We start from the raw sequence: 16570 nt of genomic DNA, 5'->3' as shown, positions 1-16570 counted from the left end.
TGAAAAACACGACAAACAACAATTAATCATAAAGGTATCTCTATCTCTTGGAGTCAAAGTCTAAAAAAAAAGCTATTTAAAAAAGATACAGCCCCATATGAGCATAGTTTTATCTTGTAAAAAATAAACAAATGTTAATCTCTTGCACACAACACCATTCACTATTTGTATTGTTTGTGCAGGAACAATAAATTTAATGGGTATTATTTGAGAGACGTATTTCTTCGGGTTCTTTTGCTCGTGTTTTTTTTTTTGCTGGGTATACCTTGTGTCTTGGCAAAAGCCTCCTTTTGGCCAACGGTTGTGCGCCTTATTGTTTGTTGGCCACAAGAAAAATGACTAATGGGATGCTAAAAGATGGGACTCGCTGACGTCAGCGGTGGTTTTCAAGGGAAAAAAGATGTATTTGCAATTTGTCCCCCCGCCCGTTACATTGAATGAATAGAGTCGTATGGTGTGTAAGTCAATTTGAATTACATGCAGATCACAAATTAGCGATTTTATCCAACAATATATTCCAACAGCACGGTGTTTACCAGTCAGCCTACCCCGCGCTATCCTATCCCATTGACAGAAAAGGAAATAAAAAGAGAGGCAGGCGAGTATTTAGTCAGTGTCCCACAAGTGGTGGCAACTTACTGTATGTATTGATCTACCACAAAGAAAAGCCTCACAGCTGAGATCCCATACAAATTTCCCATCTCGCTCTCACTGTTTTCTTGCTTTTAGCTGTAGTAGTTTGTATGCACAATTGTATACACAACATGTACACAGTCTCGTGGTAAGTTCATTCGCTAGCATTATGCTCACAGCTAGTCAGTATCTCATCGGCAGTCGGGGTGTTAACGTATGCTCTGCGCGCGTCGATCTTATATTTTTACCATATTTGCAATTTTATCGTGAAAACATTACGATCACGATTCTTTTTTCCACTCCTCAATGCGTCATCGAACTCTTTGACAACAAACACTCCTCATCGCAGCAAATAATTCCCTAACAACCGATCAGTTCCCCCAAAATTGTACTAATTCAAAAATTAAATAGAATAAACCTAAAACCAGAAAATAAACCGATAAATAAAAATATCAAAGTATGATCGCACAATCTTCAAGGAATTCTTTCAATGATCCTCGATTAGAGTTCATCGTTGGGCGATCATAAGTGCGGGTTTATCGTAAAATGTGTCAACAGATGTGTGTGTTGATCAAGTGTGTAAGATCACCATAGTGTGTTGCAAGATACCAGCCTACGTACACCATCAAGCATATGCTTCATGACAATTATTACATAAAATTTATGAATGAAGGCATTTGATAATTCAAGAGTAAATAGGATCGTCATGATCAAATACACAGTGAGTTGGTGTGCATACAAGTCCAATGGAAAGAGTTAATAAATAGAAATTAATTGGTGACATTCCAATGTTTCATTTTGATAATTTACACACTCTCTCGATAAAAAAAACTATCAAAAGTGTTATTCTTGGTGCAACAACTTAGAGATAGGCATCCCACGGAAAAAGTGTCCCCACAAGAGTGAATAATATTGCACACAGATTAAAAGGATATACAGTGAAATAAGTTTGCCATGTGACGAAGTGTTTTTGCTGAAATAAATTTATTTAGCAATGGATATATCAGTGGAATAAAAGAAATTATCTAGCAAGGTAAGTGCAAGATTTGCGCAAGATTTTTTTTTTTTATTTTTATAAAATCTTGTTTACCATTCTCTTATGATGAATTAATGTGCGTTAAATTGGACGAAAAATGACAAAATGCAAGTGAATTGTATCATAAATAAACATTCAGAAGGATTTTCTATTGACTCGTGCAACTCTGAAGTTGATATCGTGAAGGATTTCGTAAATTGTTTAGGGTAAAATTTGGAATGTGAGACAGTTTGGAAAGTGGGACCAAGCAGTGTGGAATGTGGGACACCTCCCTTAAAACATGATAATAAATCAATTAAATATTTTAATTCTCAATCAAAAGATTATTCATCCTAATTTTGTGATTATTGGAGAAGTTAAAAATGTAGAAGGCGTTACTTTACAATTTAAGAGTGACTTGCAAAATGAATTTGAAAAATGTATTGCATGCGTGACATTCATAACCTTAAAACGGGAGTTGTCATTTCCACTATTTCTTATGGAAGTTGATAAGTAAATATCAAACTTTTTGACTTGAGTTTTCGGTAAAACTTGTGAATTATTAATAAGTGAGTATTGGAAAACGAAGGAAATACATCCATTAATAAGGTGAATAAGAAATATTTGTAAAATATTCAGGGAAGAAAGGGAAAAAAGTGGTTTAATTTGATGTCTCATTCAAAGCACCTTCTATGCAATGTTGGACAAAGTATTTAAAATGTCTTTTCATGATTTCAGTGAGTGAATTGTTATTTCTTGTGATGTTAAATCATGGCCACAAAGAACAAAAAGATCCTTAATTATCCGGTGGAACAATTGCAACACGCAATAGAAGCTGTTGGGGAAGGTATGCCCTTGAGAAAGGCTGCCAAAGCTTTCGAAGTCCCGAAGTCCACTTTGTTCTGGATTTCTGGAGAAAACCAGATAGGAGCACCTGCAGTACTCTCTAAGCAATTGGAAAAGGACCTGGCGGATTGGTTAGTGGAATGTGCTGAAAAGTGGCATCCGATTACTAAGGTACAATTGCTGGACAGCGTCGAGCTCCTGTGTAAGAGAATGAAATTGCAGAACCGTTTCCCGGAGGGACGTCCAGGGAATTCGTGGTACTTGGGATTTCTCAAGCGTCATCCGGAAATAAAGGAGAGGATGGCAGAAAGCATGACAATTCAACGTGCAAGTGTCACACAGGAGAAGCTCAACTACTGGTTTTCCAATGTCCAAAAATATTTGGAGAAGAAGAATTTGTTGCATATTCATCCCTCCAGAATTTACAATTGCGATGAATCTGGGTTTAAGGTTTAATCTTGGAGACATAAGAAAAACTAAAATCTATTTTGATTAATAAAATTAAAAATTAAAACGTATAAAACATTGGTGCTCTTCATTTTGTCCATCTTTTTAAATGTTTTTGTCCCACTTTCCAAAATATTGTCCATCTTTTCAAAACGTGTTATTTTCTAATTTCCGTGAATTTTCCGATTATTCTGCTAAAATATTTAATAAAAACTGTTAAGATTTTGGTAAAATATTTGTCAAAGAATCTCATGATACAAAGAAATGGAAAAAATTATTATTTGTTTAGTTTAAAAATGCATTTGAAATAGATTTTTTTCTTAAGTGTCCCACATTCCAATTTTCACCCTATCTTATCTCAGAAACACGCGTGCAAATTTCATTATAACAACAATTGGTGTGATACCGAGAAGCAGTACTTGTTTTATTGATGTTTGTAAATTAATGCCTTCGATTTTTGCAATTCTTCAAGTTATCATTTTTTTATAACTCTTGATGTTTAAGATTAAAGAAATAGAAGATTGATTAAATACAATTGAAATAATAAATCTTATTTGTTAAATTTAGTTCAAGCTATAGGTATTACGACATTTTGAAAGATTTACAAATAAAAACGTTAAATTGTTGTAAACGTGCAAACACCTTAAAACGAAGTCGATGTATATAACACGAAAAGCTCATATTCTAGTGTAAGGGCCTAGCCACACTTAAGACTTAAGCCGAGAGACGGCTTAGTGCAAAATGATAGAAATGTGGTTTAGCCATTATTTCGAATATAATTACGCTAAGCCGTCTCCCGGCTAATCCTCAAGTCTGTCAAGGCCCTAAGTTAAGCATCAAAGAGGCTCAGGCTATTCCTTGAGAGTATTTTGCCCACAAAATTTAGCGATAACGTAAGGTAAACTGCCCTCAAGTCGGCCGATTTTTTTAACGTTTTATAGTCAATTTATAGAAATTTTCACTAATTTGCATTACATGATAAAGTTATATCGGTTAGACCACATAAAGGAGAACTGGGGCACCTTTAAAAGTGAAGCACCCTTGAAAGTGGGGCACCTTTGAAATTGGAATTTTTTACCTATTTTTAAATAAAATTGAGCCTTATCGTTATATAATTTAGCTGCACAAACAGATTGAGAATCTAAATTATATCACGATTAGACTCAATTTTATTTAAAAATAGGTGAAAAATTCCTATTTCAAAGGTGCCCCATTTTCCCCTATATTTAGCAATACTAAGTAAATTGAATAAATAACACCGTTGTCCGAGTTGAGGAACCGGCTGATTACAGGGCAATTTACCTTATCAGATATCAGGAACTTATGCAAAGAACATCTAATCCGCGATCCTAAAACAGCCTGTGAACCTAGACCTAAAGTCTAGCCACATGGCTTAACTACTAAAATTTCAAAATATTGGTGAAAATTTTTTGGAAAATTTTGGCTCAACATTCGACTATTCACAGCAAAATATCTATTAGATTCTAAAAAAAACAAAACAATATAATAATTGCTTGTAATGTAGGATTTTAAAACCTTAGGGAACTAGGCTAACCTTCTAAGCTGAAAATCGTTTGAAAGCTTACTATTTGACAGTTAAGGCTGATCCTTTACAACCAAATTTTACAGGCCAAATATTCTTGAGGATCACCCTGAATCCATTTTGAGCTTGACTGTATTAAAACCTAAAATTTTGTCAAGAGTGTAAAGCGGTCTTCAGACTAGAGGTTTAGTCCAGTTCCTAAAATAAATAGCAATCAATTTTATTACCTTTTCAGAATATAATAGGTTATTTAAAAATGTAGATTGTAGACCTGAGGAAGGAGGAAATCCCCTCCGAAACGTCGGTTTTGAGAAAGTAAAGGAGAAGAAACCAAAGGTCATTTCCGTGTTTCAATTATCGTTAAATCAACCTATTGACCGAAATTCATCTACTTATTATTATTATTATTATTATTTATGGGAATCAGTATAGCGCAATAGGCAAGACCGTTGGCTCTTGGGCGGATCGATTCCTCGGCTCGACTTACTGTTATGAGTTCGAATCCTGCCCGGTGCAAAGATCTGAATATCTAATTTAGACAATTTTCATATGTTAATAACGTAATATAATGCACCGCCTACGCCCAACAACTCCGGGAGCATGGAAGAAACATCCACACAGCGGGGAAGGCGCTCCTGGGCGGTCTACAATGGACTTAGCAGATTCTTACAAGATGGGAAATGGTCATTGTAAAAATGATTACCTGTAATACAATATCCCGATACGATTAATTAAAAATTATTATTCTGTGAGTGTATTTGAGGCGAGGCGTTTGACTTCTGCTGCGGCCAGTTAGTATTCAACGAGAGCCAAGGCAGTGTGGTAGTGTCTGGGGTCGATTCCTGAGATGTCGCTAAATCAAAGCCTCGGTTCTCAAGTCGGTAAACAAGAGATGACCATCGCAATTATAATATGGCAATATTAATTTAGCCATTATTTTCATTTATTAAGCCATTCTTCGGGTCATCTCGGTGATAATCGGATCTGCTGAGGACTTTAGAGCCCAAATAAACTCAGGCTAATCCACGAGAACATTTAGCCTGTAATATTTTACAGAAAAGACGTATTTGAAACTATCGATCTAACGATTACAGATCCTTTGCATGAATTTCGTTTATCTAATCCTTTACTGCAAGATTTTACAGGCTTCAATATTCTCGAGGATTAGATTGAGTACGTTTGGGCGCTAAATTCTCGATGATCAGTCTATTTGTACTCTCTGATTTAATTGGATCTTTACAAAATGATGATTTTTCTAAAAGTTTTCGACTATAACTTAAAACCCTTCTCAGTGGTAAAATCCAATAGAGGAACCCCCTGAGTCTACTTAGGCTTTTAGATTGTCTTGAGACTGGAGATATAACCTCATTCCCGAATGTCTATTTTTAAATAACAAGCAGGATTCAATCTTAGTCAAGATTTCATCAAAAACTTGTCTAATATAATCTGTAATTATGGAACTTGTATCAAGTCCGAAGTCTGTGTTAGAGTCAGATCAAATTTTAAATTATCAATTTTAAAATACTTCAGAATCAGAACATTTCTACTTAAAATTATTATTTTTTTTCAAATTGTTTCTTGATTTTTTAATGTTTATTCTTTACATTTTTACAAATTGAAATAGATTTCTATCTTTCGTGAAACTTTTTATTATTTTTGTAATTTGCGAAAGTATTTAATATTTCTAAAATTAAATATTTAAATCAGATGGATTTTATGTAGTAAATATGATTTATTTATTAACTACATAATTTAGGTAAATATAATGCGAGATTAGTAGTTTAGCGTCCGTTGCCGTTGTAGGGTAAGATGGGGTAATTTGGAATGATATCTAATATGGAATTTTGAGATCACCTAAAATTTTTGAGAAAGTTGAACCTTTTCTAATCGGCTATAAACCGCTTATGAACCGATAAGTAATTCGACTTAAATAGATTGTGAACCGGTAAACGATAAATGATGCAAAAGTACTTTTGTGATGTAGGGTAAAATGGGGTAAAATAGAACTATGGGATTTCTTAACAGTTTTGATTGTAAAAAAAACAACGAGGAAGTACAAGACGTGGTTATATTTTTCTTTTGATCATCTGAAACAGCGAGGAAATCTCAAAATTCCAAAATAGAGATGATTCCAAATTACCCCGTCCTACCCTATAGCTTTTGTAATCCATAAATCATTAACAGAGGAAAACGATAGAAAAGCTTCCTTAAAAGTTAAACTTTTATAATAAATATAACACTCAACACTCTCCAATTTATGGCTCTCAATAAAAAATAAGAGAACGCAATAGAACTAAAATATTTTATGAGATTAAAAATATATTTACACCTAGATAAAGCATTAGAATATTAGAAAAGTGTGAATTATTTCATTATGAATTAAGCAGCATCATCGATTTGAATATTAGTACAAATTGTAATTAATTATAATTAGTGAACAAGACTAATGATCTAGTCTGTAGCTTCCTTAACATATAACTATTTTAATCAAATTAAAATTTCACACTATATATCCCGTCTAGGAATAGCAAGAAAAGTTTATTTGAAATATCATCAGCATACCCTGAATCTTTTCTCTAAAATCATGAACAACAATAAATTTTAGAAAAGGAATCAAGAAGAATGCAAAGCAAATAAGTTCGAAGACAAATAGTCTCCAAATCGTGAATAGTTTGCTCATCATCTAGCTTTTAAAGCAGAAGAGTTCCAAGAAAAAATCTCACATTAACCTTGAACCATGCAATGAATAAAGCTTTTATTGACTAAATTTAGCGATATATCCAACAAAAGGTTTGGAATTAAACGACTTGTCTGTAAAGGTACTTCTAGAAGTATTGTTAATAGTGTTAATGCTCTTAAATCTTTTTAGCATTTATAAAAAAAGGACAGCACTCCCTTGCATCGTTGCAAAATATTCGCAATCTGTCGATACAGTATTCGTAATTGAAATACTGCATTGAAATAAGATTTACGTGACATTTATTAATAAATACTCATACAAAACCTCCAGTGTTTATTGATAGTAAAGTTATTCAGATAAAATGTACTAAAAGTTTCGCTTAAGGTTATTTATGTATACAAATGTTGACAGAAATTCACACTTTTCGCACGATTTATGTATACATACTACCGACAGCATCATGTTTTATGATCTTCCGCAGATAACGACTCGTAACAATCATTTTAAACGTGTTAAGGACCCTTATTTGTGAGATCTCTCTCTTCTCTCTCTCAATATGTACAGTAAATTTGTATTGGTTACATCTTGAGAATAATTGCTTGGTATTGGATGGTTAATTGTCTGGATTAAAATTCATGATGCTGAATTATGGAATTTGCTTCTTAAACCCCAGCCACTTGGTACGACTTGAGTGTCGCTCTGAGGCTGTTGTATCAGATGCTGTGGCTGATCTTGTGATTACCTTCTCGCGATATATAAAAGAAACATGTGATTTTCTCAATTTTACCTTGAAAGAAGGCGACTGAATCGAGCATTATTGAAAGACATGAAAAAAAAAGAGCTGCAAATATATTCAAGCGTGCTAAAAACACTGATGTCATCACTAAAAAATCATTAATACTTACATATGTATTTACACATATGTTTTTCTATATATTTTCCACAGTATGATCACTAATTGCTGTCCCATTACATGGTAGGAAAAAAATACTAATTTAAGAAATCTTGGAATCGTTACTTAAACATTAAAGATTGGCGCAAAAGCAATTGTGCGTAGCTTAGGAGATTACTTTTTTCTCATCGTTTCGCTCATTTGATATTACAAGGGTACAACTTCAAAGAAACAGCTTTATTTTTTTTTGTCTTCTTAATGTTTTTTCTTTATATTTTTTTTCAAATAAGAAGAGGAGGAAATAATTATAAAGCTATGTCAACCAAGATCCACTTGTTCCAGGGGGTGAATAGATCTGTCACTTTGCCTGCCGATAAACCGATCACGGTGACTGATCGGCGCCGATCAGCTGATTTGCTACTCGGAATTTATTCGCTAACCTTATCTTGACTTATGGAGATCTATCTCTGTAGAAAAACCAGGAAACTGGGTACTCAAATGACTACGAAATTAATAATTTTCATATATTTCTCATTGTGTGAATTTCCCGTTGTTCTATGGGCACTTCTAAGACCAAAAAAATGTACTACAAAGAGTTTAAGTCAGACTAATTCAGTCTATTGACAATTTTATAATTTTTAAAATGATTTTGATATAATAGGGCACACTTGAAAGGAAAATTTAAATCATAATACTATTCTTAAGGGGTTACCTGGGGCAAGAAGATTAAAATAAACAGAATATTTTCTTTATATCTTTATGCAACATAATATAAAAAAAATTTAAGGTCTTAGGCATATAAAAGTATAACATTTAAGCCACAATATTTTTTCTAAAATTTTCATTTAAAAATTTAGCCATTGATTTAAACTAGTCCCTGGACAAAGGATTTTATGTTTACTTGATGATAACTTATTCTACAACACGAAAAGTGATGTAAAATGCGTCAAAAAAGTCTTTTTTTTGTTAAAAATTTTCCCAAAATTTCAAATTTTTTTTTTCAAAAATCCTTCGTTCAATGACGAGTTTAAATTGAATAGCAGAAAATATTTGGTTTTCGGATTTCAGAGATGAACCAATTCTGAGAAATTTTGTTCATGAAAAAATATGTCTTTTTAGGTCTCCGAAAATCAAGTCCCGAAGGCTGATTTTTTAAAAATTTTAAATAGAAATGTAAGAAAATGTAGTTTAAATGTTGTACTTTTACATGCCTAAGAGGCCTAAGAGCTTGAATTAAATTTTTTTAAAATTATTTTTCCAAAAGATTAGAGAGAAATATGCTTTTTTTTTTAATATATTTTGACTCACGTACCCTTTAACAGATTAAAATCATAATGCCCAGCGCACAATAAATTCTATTTATAAACATGGTTTCACAATTTCCCATAAGAGTGAGTGAGATGATTAGATTTAGATCTCACTCACTCTCATTGAAATGTCAAAAATATGTTTTCAAAACAAAAGTTATTGTGTGCCAGGCATAAAGCTAATGATAGTTGTTTGGCCATGTAAGTTTTTTTTTATTTGAAGATCAGACGAACAAAGATTCAATGTTTTGTTAATGACATTTTATAGAGTGTTTTTTCTACTATATCTTTAATATATGTATGACATTATCATCCGTTGAGGACAATTTAAATCTATTCATTTGGAATTTACGATTTTGACTTTTTTTTAAAAATATTTTCGTAAATTGTTAGTAATATGAAGACCAAATAGGATTTAATTTTATTTATTTTCATTTTGTGAACAAAGCTTATGTGAACAAACCATCGAAATTATTTAAAAATTGAACTTGTTTAAATTTTTCAAGATTTTTTATGTTTACAATAAAATATCTTTTATATAGGGATCATCACAAGGTCACCTATGTTTTTGGAAAACTAATTTGTAAAAAAATATTCTGATAACTATTTTTTTTCATTTAATTTGAAACACTCTTAAAAACAATTCGGTCAAATCGAGAATAAATAAGAAACTGGGATTTGCTATATGGTAGAATATTCTAGTTTATCTTAGATGGAATATTGTCACGAATATTGTGCAAACCGATCACACTATGTATATTTGTTATTATTAACACTAAACCTACCGACCGTTTTTGGTCGTTTTTCGGTCAAAAGACAAACCGCTTTAGGGTAGAATACTCAACAAAATTGTCTTGGAATAAAGCAAAAGTTAAAATTTAAACACTGAAAAATATATTACAAACATATTTTAAGGAATTCATAAAGTTCGATAGTGACATTATACTGTTTTTTTATATGATAATTTTAAACCGGCAAATTTGACCGGATCTTGGTAGATTTAGTTTTAACTATTCACAAATTGTCGTAGATGCAGATGGTTTTTCATTAAGGCAATGACTTTTAGCCCTACTTTTTGTAAGTTTTTCATTGATTCTTTGAAATTTACAATGATTTTTAGACCATCCCTAAACGTTCTTATTGTCATTGGTCAATGCTTAAGTCCTAGAATTTAAAAGAAGCTTGCGAAAATCAGAGGTGCAAAGTCACCCCCGGAGTGCAAAGTCATCTGCATCTACGGTATACTTAAAGAAATATACTTCATTCCTTAGCTAATTTTACCCCGACCTTTTCTAAGGAAATCTAGCAAAGGTACTGTACAAATGAGCAATAAAAATTAAATTTGTTAGTAGGGTTGAAGAAACACCTCAAGACACACCTATTGGCACTCTAAAAAATCGTTTCATGACCTATTAATACTCTATTTATTTTTTACTGGTCATTCAGGTCTGGTCAGTGTGAAAGATAGATAGTCAACCTAGATAGTCTTAATTGGTAAACTTTATGTTTTAGTTTTTCATTTGATTATTGCTATTTATAGAAATTAATGCAATTTTTAAAACAAAACAACAAAAAGTTATGTACCTATAGATTTTTTAAATTTTAATTTAGTAACTTTTTTTGAAAATGAATCTTAAAAAAGTTAAATTTCCACAAATTGTCTTACATTTATCTAAATATTGAATACATATCTATAGGTGGCTGCAATAACCATTTGAGGTACCGGGCTTCTCGTACTAACCTCCTCTAGTTTAGGAAAGTCTCCGTCAGCTCGCTCTAAAACATAACATAGTTGCTGTCGAAAAGTCCGTCCTATCGAAGGCTCCTTACGAGTTTTCGTAACAATCTTGCTTTTACAGGGAGGGGTTGCTAGCCATTGTTAGCCCCTTGTACAAGCCTCTGTTGAGGAAATGAGGAGAACAGGTTATGTATCACATTACCCCTCTCCCCATTTAGATCACTGAACCAAATATTAGCTAAATTTTATTAAATCATATAGAAAACTTAGTAAAAAGTATAGTAAATAATAAAGTTTGCATGTTTTTTGGTAACAATATCAGATACGACATTTGCATATTGCCTATAATTGCCTGCTATAAGGATCTGCTACACGGGAAATAACGTTTTTAATATATTTTTTAACAAATTATCATTTGTCATTTTGAGATCCTATGAAATGTTTCCACCGATTTGGGTATTGAACCCATCATATCTTATTTTATAGTTTCTATGATAAAACTTTCATGATAAAATGTTCATATACAAATAACATTGTACAGTTTATGTACTATTTTAGCACCATATATCAATATAAATTATCAATTTGAGTGAAAGTGGCCATAAGAAGGGCATTCATCAATAAAACCATTTTAATTGTTGAATTTATTGATTACCTGTGGCTAAATAAGTATTTTGTGTACACCTTAACGCTATCCATTTGCTCAAACTAATTAAGTTGATTTACTATATAATAAATATTACCATTTGATAGCAATAACTAAGTGATTTTGATGACAATTTGCCAGTATGGTGGGCGCTCAATCAAATGACGATGAAAGGCTATCTCAAGTCTTGCAGAAAATTAATAATTTTATTGTCTTTTATGATAGCTATCATCCTATTTAATTGATTTTATTATGGATTTTTATTGAGCGATTGTCTGTATTAGGAATCGGAAATGCCTCAAAACTGAGCTGCTGATCAAAAAATTTAATTTGTTTTTTTTTCTGTTTGGATGTTATTCAAATTTGTTTCCGAAAATGCTAATTTTCAGATATGAATCTTTATGTTGAAACTAAGAAATGTTGCCTAATAATATGTATATGGTTATTAGGGATTTTTTTTTCTTCAATGAAAGAAACCCAATTTTATCTTTAAAAATTATTATGTTTTTCAGTGAAATTTTATGATTGACTCACAAGATAGAGCAAGTTCAATAAATTCTCCAAGACTTTATTTCAGAGGCGAGTGAAAATAAAATGATTAAAATTCAGTTACATATTTTCATCGGTTGATTGACCTTTTGTCTTGCTAGTTGATATACCCAATTATTAAAATTTAGGCATGTTTGTTTATTAGGAGAAATCTGAAATTGGATCCTCTTTCATTCTGAGACTTTCTAGACTTAATAAAAAAATAAATAAGCATATTTCCAATTCGATTTATATTAAATTATTCACTGTGAATCATGAATTATGAATCACACTGGTCTTCCTATATTAATTTATTTGTGTATCGAAGACAAAAGTGTCTTTTTTGTCCTCCAGCAAACTTATATAGCACTTCTTTTGTCCTCCTTTGTTACGTATTCTCTGGGTAAGTTCTGCTGTAACCTTATGTCTCTGGACTTTCCGGACATGCTTTTTATTTGGGTGCCTTTTATTGAAGACATGGAAATTATTGTGGTATATTTTGCATTTTTCATACGCATTCTTTTGCGTTTCAATAACACTGTTACATGCTGAGATCATCTCTCGACATAAAATTATGATTGGGACTTGTCACAGATCTTTTATTCTGGGTTTATGAGACAATGAAATTCCATAAAGGCTCTTCTGGTTCTCACTCAGCATTCATGAGCATGTACAGAGAATTTCTTCTCCATGCTATGAGACACATTGGTGAACATAAAAATTACGAGAAAGAGATATAGTGAAAAAAGAGAGACCCAAGAGTAGGCGCAATTATGAATATTTGTTGTTGAAGCACATAAAAGAGAACGAAACCGACTTGATCAAGAGCGTTCCGGAGCACAACAAAAGGCAAACATTAAAGTTTATGTGGAAAAAATCAACGATACTGTTTCGATTTTGACCAAAGACCACCGCATTGATTGCATTACTTTTACTTTTATTTATTCACATGATCTTTTTATATTTTTCCTCCCATGTCTCTGCAGACGAAACTGTCAGTGGACTTGATTGCATTTCAGATTTATGATCCACTCCTGGGATATTTTTCTATAAGGCACACGCAAAGAACCTAAACACAAGAGGTCTATTTCGTGGAAAAAAAGAACCAAATTAAATGATGATATTGTTAATTGGGAAAATTAATTTTTGATATTCAATCTGTCGAGATCGTTATGCGATATATCACCTTTTTTTATACCGTCTTGAATTTTGAAAGCAAACAGCGCGTAATAATTACAGAGTTTCTCTCTCATGATCACACTGTTGCAATCGTCAGATTAAAGAGAGTGAATATTTTAATACATAAAAAAACGTGAGTTTTTATAAGCAATAAAAAAACCGTTTTTAATTCCGAAATTCTACCTCAGAAAATCTCAAGTAATGGAACGAGTCAAAAAAAAACACTACTATATTCTGCTGAACAACGTAATATTGTACTTATATAGCAATTAGGAATATACATTTGCATATATACACATGAATTTCATAAAATTCAGCGTGTTTGTCATTTATTGTTCCATTGAGAAATCCTCTTAAAGTTAATAACACGTCCCACACATATAAAGAATCGTGTAGAAGTCTGCTTTTGGAATTATGAACTGTCCAATTCGGATTCTGAACTATCCATTTTGGATTCCAAGTTAAATTCTAAACTCTTCAAAGATTTTGAGAAGTAGCGTAGAGTACTACATACATGTTGCGTCATTTTAGGATTATAATGAAGAACTTTTGGTAATTTGTTATTACAGAAAATAAAACAAAAAGGTTTTGGTCATTATACTTACTCTGATCTGAAAAAAGTCGTACATTTGCTGGAACATTGTCAATTTTTCGATCAAGGTTCAGTAGGAGAGTATATCATACTACTATCAGTATTACTATTACTACTACTATCAGTACTAACAGTATTACTAAGTCCTACTGTCTGACTTTCAAAGGATAAATCAAGTCAAGTGTTAATCTGGTGTACTTCATATAAAGTCATACAAATTCTGCATTGGTTCATCTTCAAGATTCTAAAGATTGTCTGCAAAGCCTTTCTTCAGACACATTCAAAAACTTTATTAATGATCCGCTATTTAACGAACATCCAGTAGGGGAGACCGGGAATATTCTGAACAGGACTAGTTAGGAACAAGGTAGATTTTTCTTCGATTATTAAAATTAACAGAACTAAACCACTACACAATTGTAAAGCAGCAATAAGATCTGTCTTGACTAAAAGTCTGGATATCCTTAATTTTATTGTTTAGATTTAGATTATTCAAGAAATTTTTAAAAGCTCGATGTTTCGGTATTCCTTTTTTGTATTTTGTATCAATTATAAAAAATCATAATTTTGCTATCTAATTAGCTCACAAAAAATACTCTTTCTTTTTTTTGCTTAAACGTTTTAACCCTTCAAAAAAGGGAGGGTTAAAATTGTGAATCAGACCAAATCACTTTTTCTAACTTCCTAGGGCAAAATATTGCTTTTGAAGGCCATAGAAAATAAATTGGGACACCGGTATTCCTATCGTCCTTAGAGGGTTAAATACCAAAATGACGCGGAGATGTTTAGACTACAGTAGACTCTTGCAAATTCGACTCTTTTAAGATCGGGCTACTTTTTAATTCGGGCAGCGGTTACATTTGAAAAAAGTTTGTTGTCATTTTTCAAGTTTGATTATGAATATCAAATGAATCAAATATGCTCAAATTTGGCATGGTTTGTCTTAGTTTTGATGTGATTTTGCATTATTGAGGGATTTTCATGCATATTGAGTGTGTAAACTCAATATCTGTATGCACATGAATAAAAAATCGTTGCATTTCAAAAAGTTTGTCGCCCGAATTTCTGTCTAATTCGGCTGACATTTCGGTCCCATATGCCCGAATTTGAGAGAGTCTACTGTACTTGAAATTTTCGAAATTTTCTTAAAATCGTAGATGGCGCGCAGATCATTTGGCTGTCAAAATAAGAGCAACAAAGTATATTTTAGCAAAATTGCTATTTAACCTGGATTTCTGGTTTCCAAAGATGTGAAAAGATATAGACAAAACTGATGAAAGTATCCTATCAGAGACGGCTATTAAAGCAACTTTGAAGAAAGTCCTATGAATATTGAATATTGACTTTCCCAAGACTTTGTGAAAAAGGATAAAGGAATTTAGAATATAATACATGGACATGATTGATTCTGAGGAAGTATTTCATCCAAGGCTGAAGCTCATTAATGCCATAAATATCAAATAATGCTAAAAAAAACCGGGTACCAAACATTCCCTTTCTTGTTTCAATGAACCTCAGATTGGGAACCTTTGGAACAAAACGATATATTGACCTCAGTTTTGTGATCAAGATTGAAATTAACATCATGAAAATGTAAAGTTTTTGGGATTTTGGAATAAGAACCGTATTGATTGCAATTCCTAAAAATGTTTATTCCAAGAGGTTCTCGGAAGAGCTTGGAATTTTGCAAATTACTAACAATTTAAAGAGTTTCATGCGGAAGTGGCTTTTTAAGAAAAATATTTCTATTAATATGGATACAGTATAATAAGTGTATCAAGATACAAAACCTGTGAGAGTCTCTGTAAAAGTATTAGGGGAAACTGAGGCACCACCAAACACGGGCTAGCACCAAACACTGCGATTTTTTAATCAGATATTCGACTTCTGAGGACAAGGCCTATAGGAATTTATAGGCACTATAGGGATGCTTGTCCATTAAAGAAATGGTAGTTTAGAAGTAAAAATTAGTGTCTCGTGCTACCCGTGTTTGGTGGTGCCCAGTTTCCCCTATATCAACTAAAAACATTTCAGGGTTTATCGGTACACTATTTTGATGTTTCTAATTTCTCATAAGTATTTATTACAAGATATTTATGATTTTCTTAATTTTTATGGTGGAATTTGAATGAATTTTGCAGAAATTTATTTTTATCACAAGTGGCGTTCAGTTAAGGGGTTACATGGGTCTCGAAGACTAAAAACAGCACATTTTTAATAAATATTTTTTCATATGGAAATTATTTAATTTAGGGTCTTAGGTGTGTAAAAGCACGCAATTTGAACTATTTCTTCTGAAGTTTACATTTTAATTGTTTTAATTATTTTTATAAACTCGGCTAAGGTAAAGTACCCTTACTCGACCGGGTTCCTCTATTCGACCGGTGGGTCAATTTTTGAATATTTGATGGTGAATTTCATCAATTTCTATGAATTTGTCACTGATTCGTATTATTTAAAGAATAATTGACCTAATAATGTTAGATCATACACAAAATATTATAGCAGATATAATTAAATTGAA

The 16570-nt window shown here is 32.1% G+C and overlaps 1 protein-coding gene across 3 annotated transcripts in view; it reads left to right on the top strand.

Moving 5' to 3' along the window:
- Window positions 1–815: 815 nt before the first annotated feature.
- Window positions 816–16570, top strand: part of LOC129810016 (rho GTPase-activating protein 7) — a 115820-nt gene continuing 100065 nt past the window's right edge. For all 3 annotated transcript variants that reach the window (XM_055860239.1, XM_055860240.1, XM_055860238.1), the window contains exon 1: window positions 816–1666. The gene's annotated coding sequence lies outside the window, so the exon portion shown is untranslated. The remainder of the gene's footprint in view (window positions 1667–16570) is intronic.

The sequence above is a fragment of the Phlebotomus papatasi genome, chromosome 1 (genome assembly GCF_024763615.1).
Source record: "Phlebotomus papatasi isolate M1 chromosome 1, Ppap_2.1, whole genome shotgun sequence".
In the NCBI taxonomy this organism is placed as follows: Eukaryota; Metazoa; Arthropoda; class Insecta; order Diptera; family Psychodidae; genus Phlebotomus; species Phlebotomus papatasi.
The sequence above is the reverse complement of the archived record's forward strand: the minus strand, read 5'-3'. Positions and strand labels throughout refer to the sequence as shown.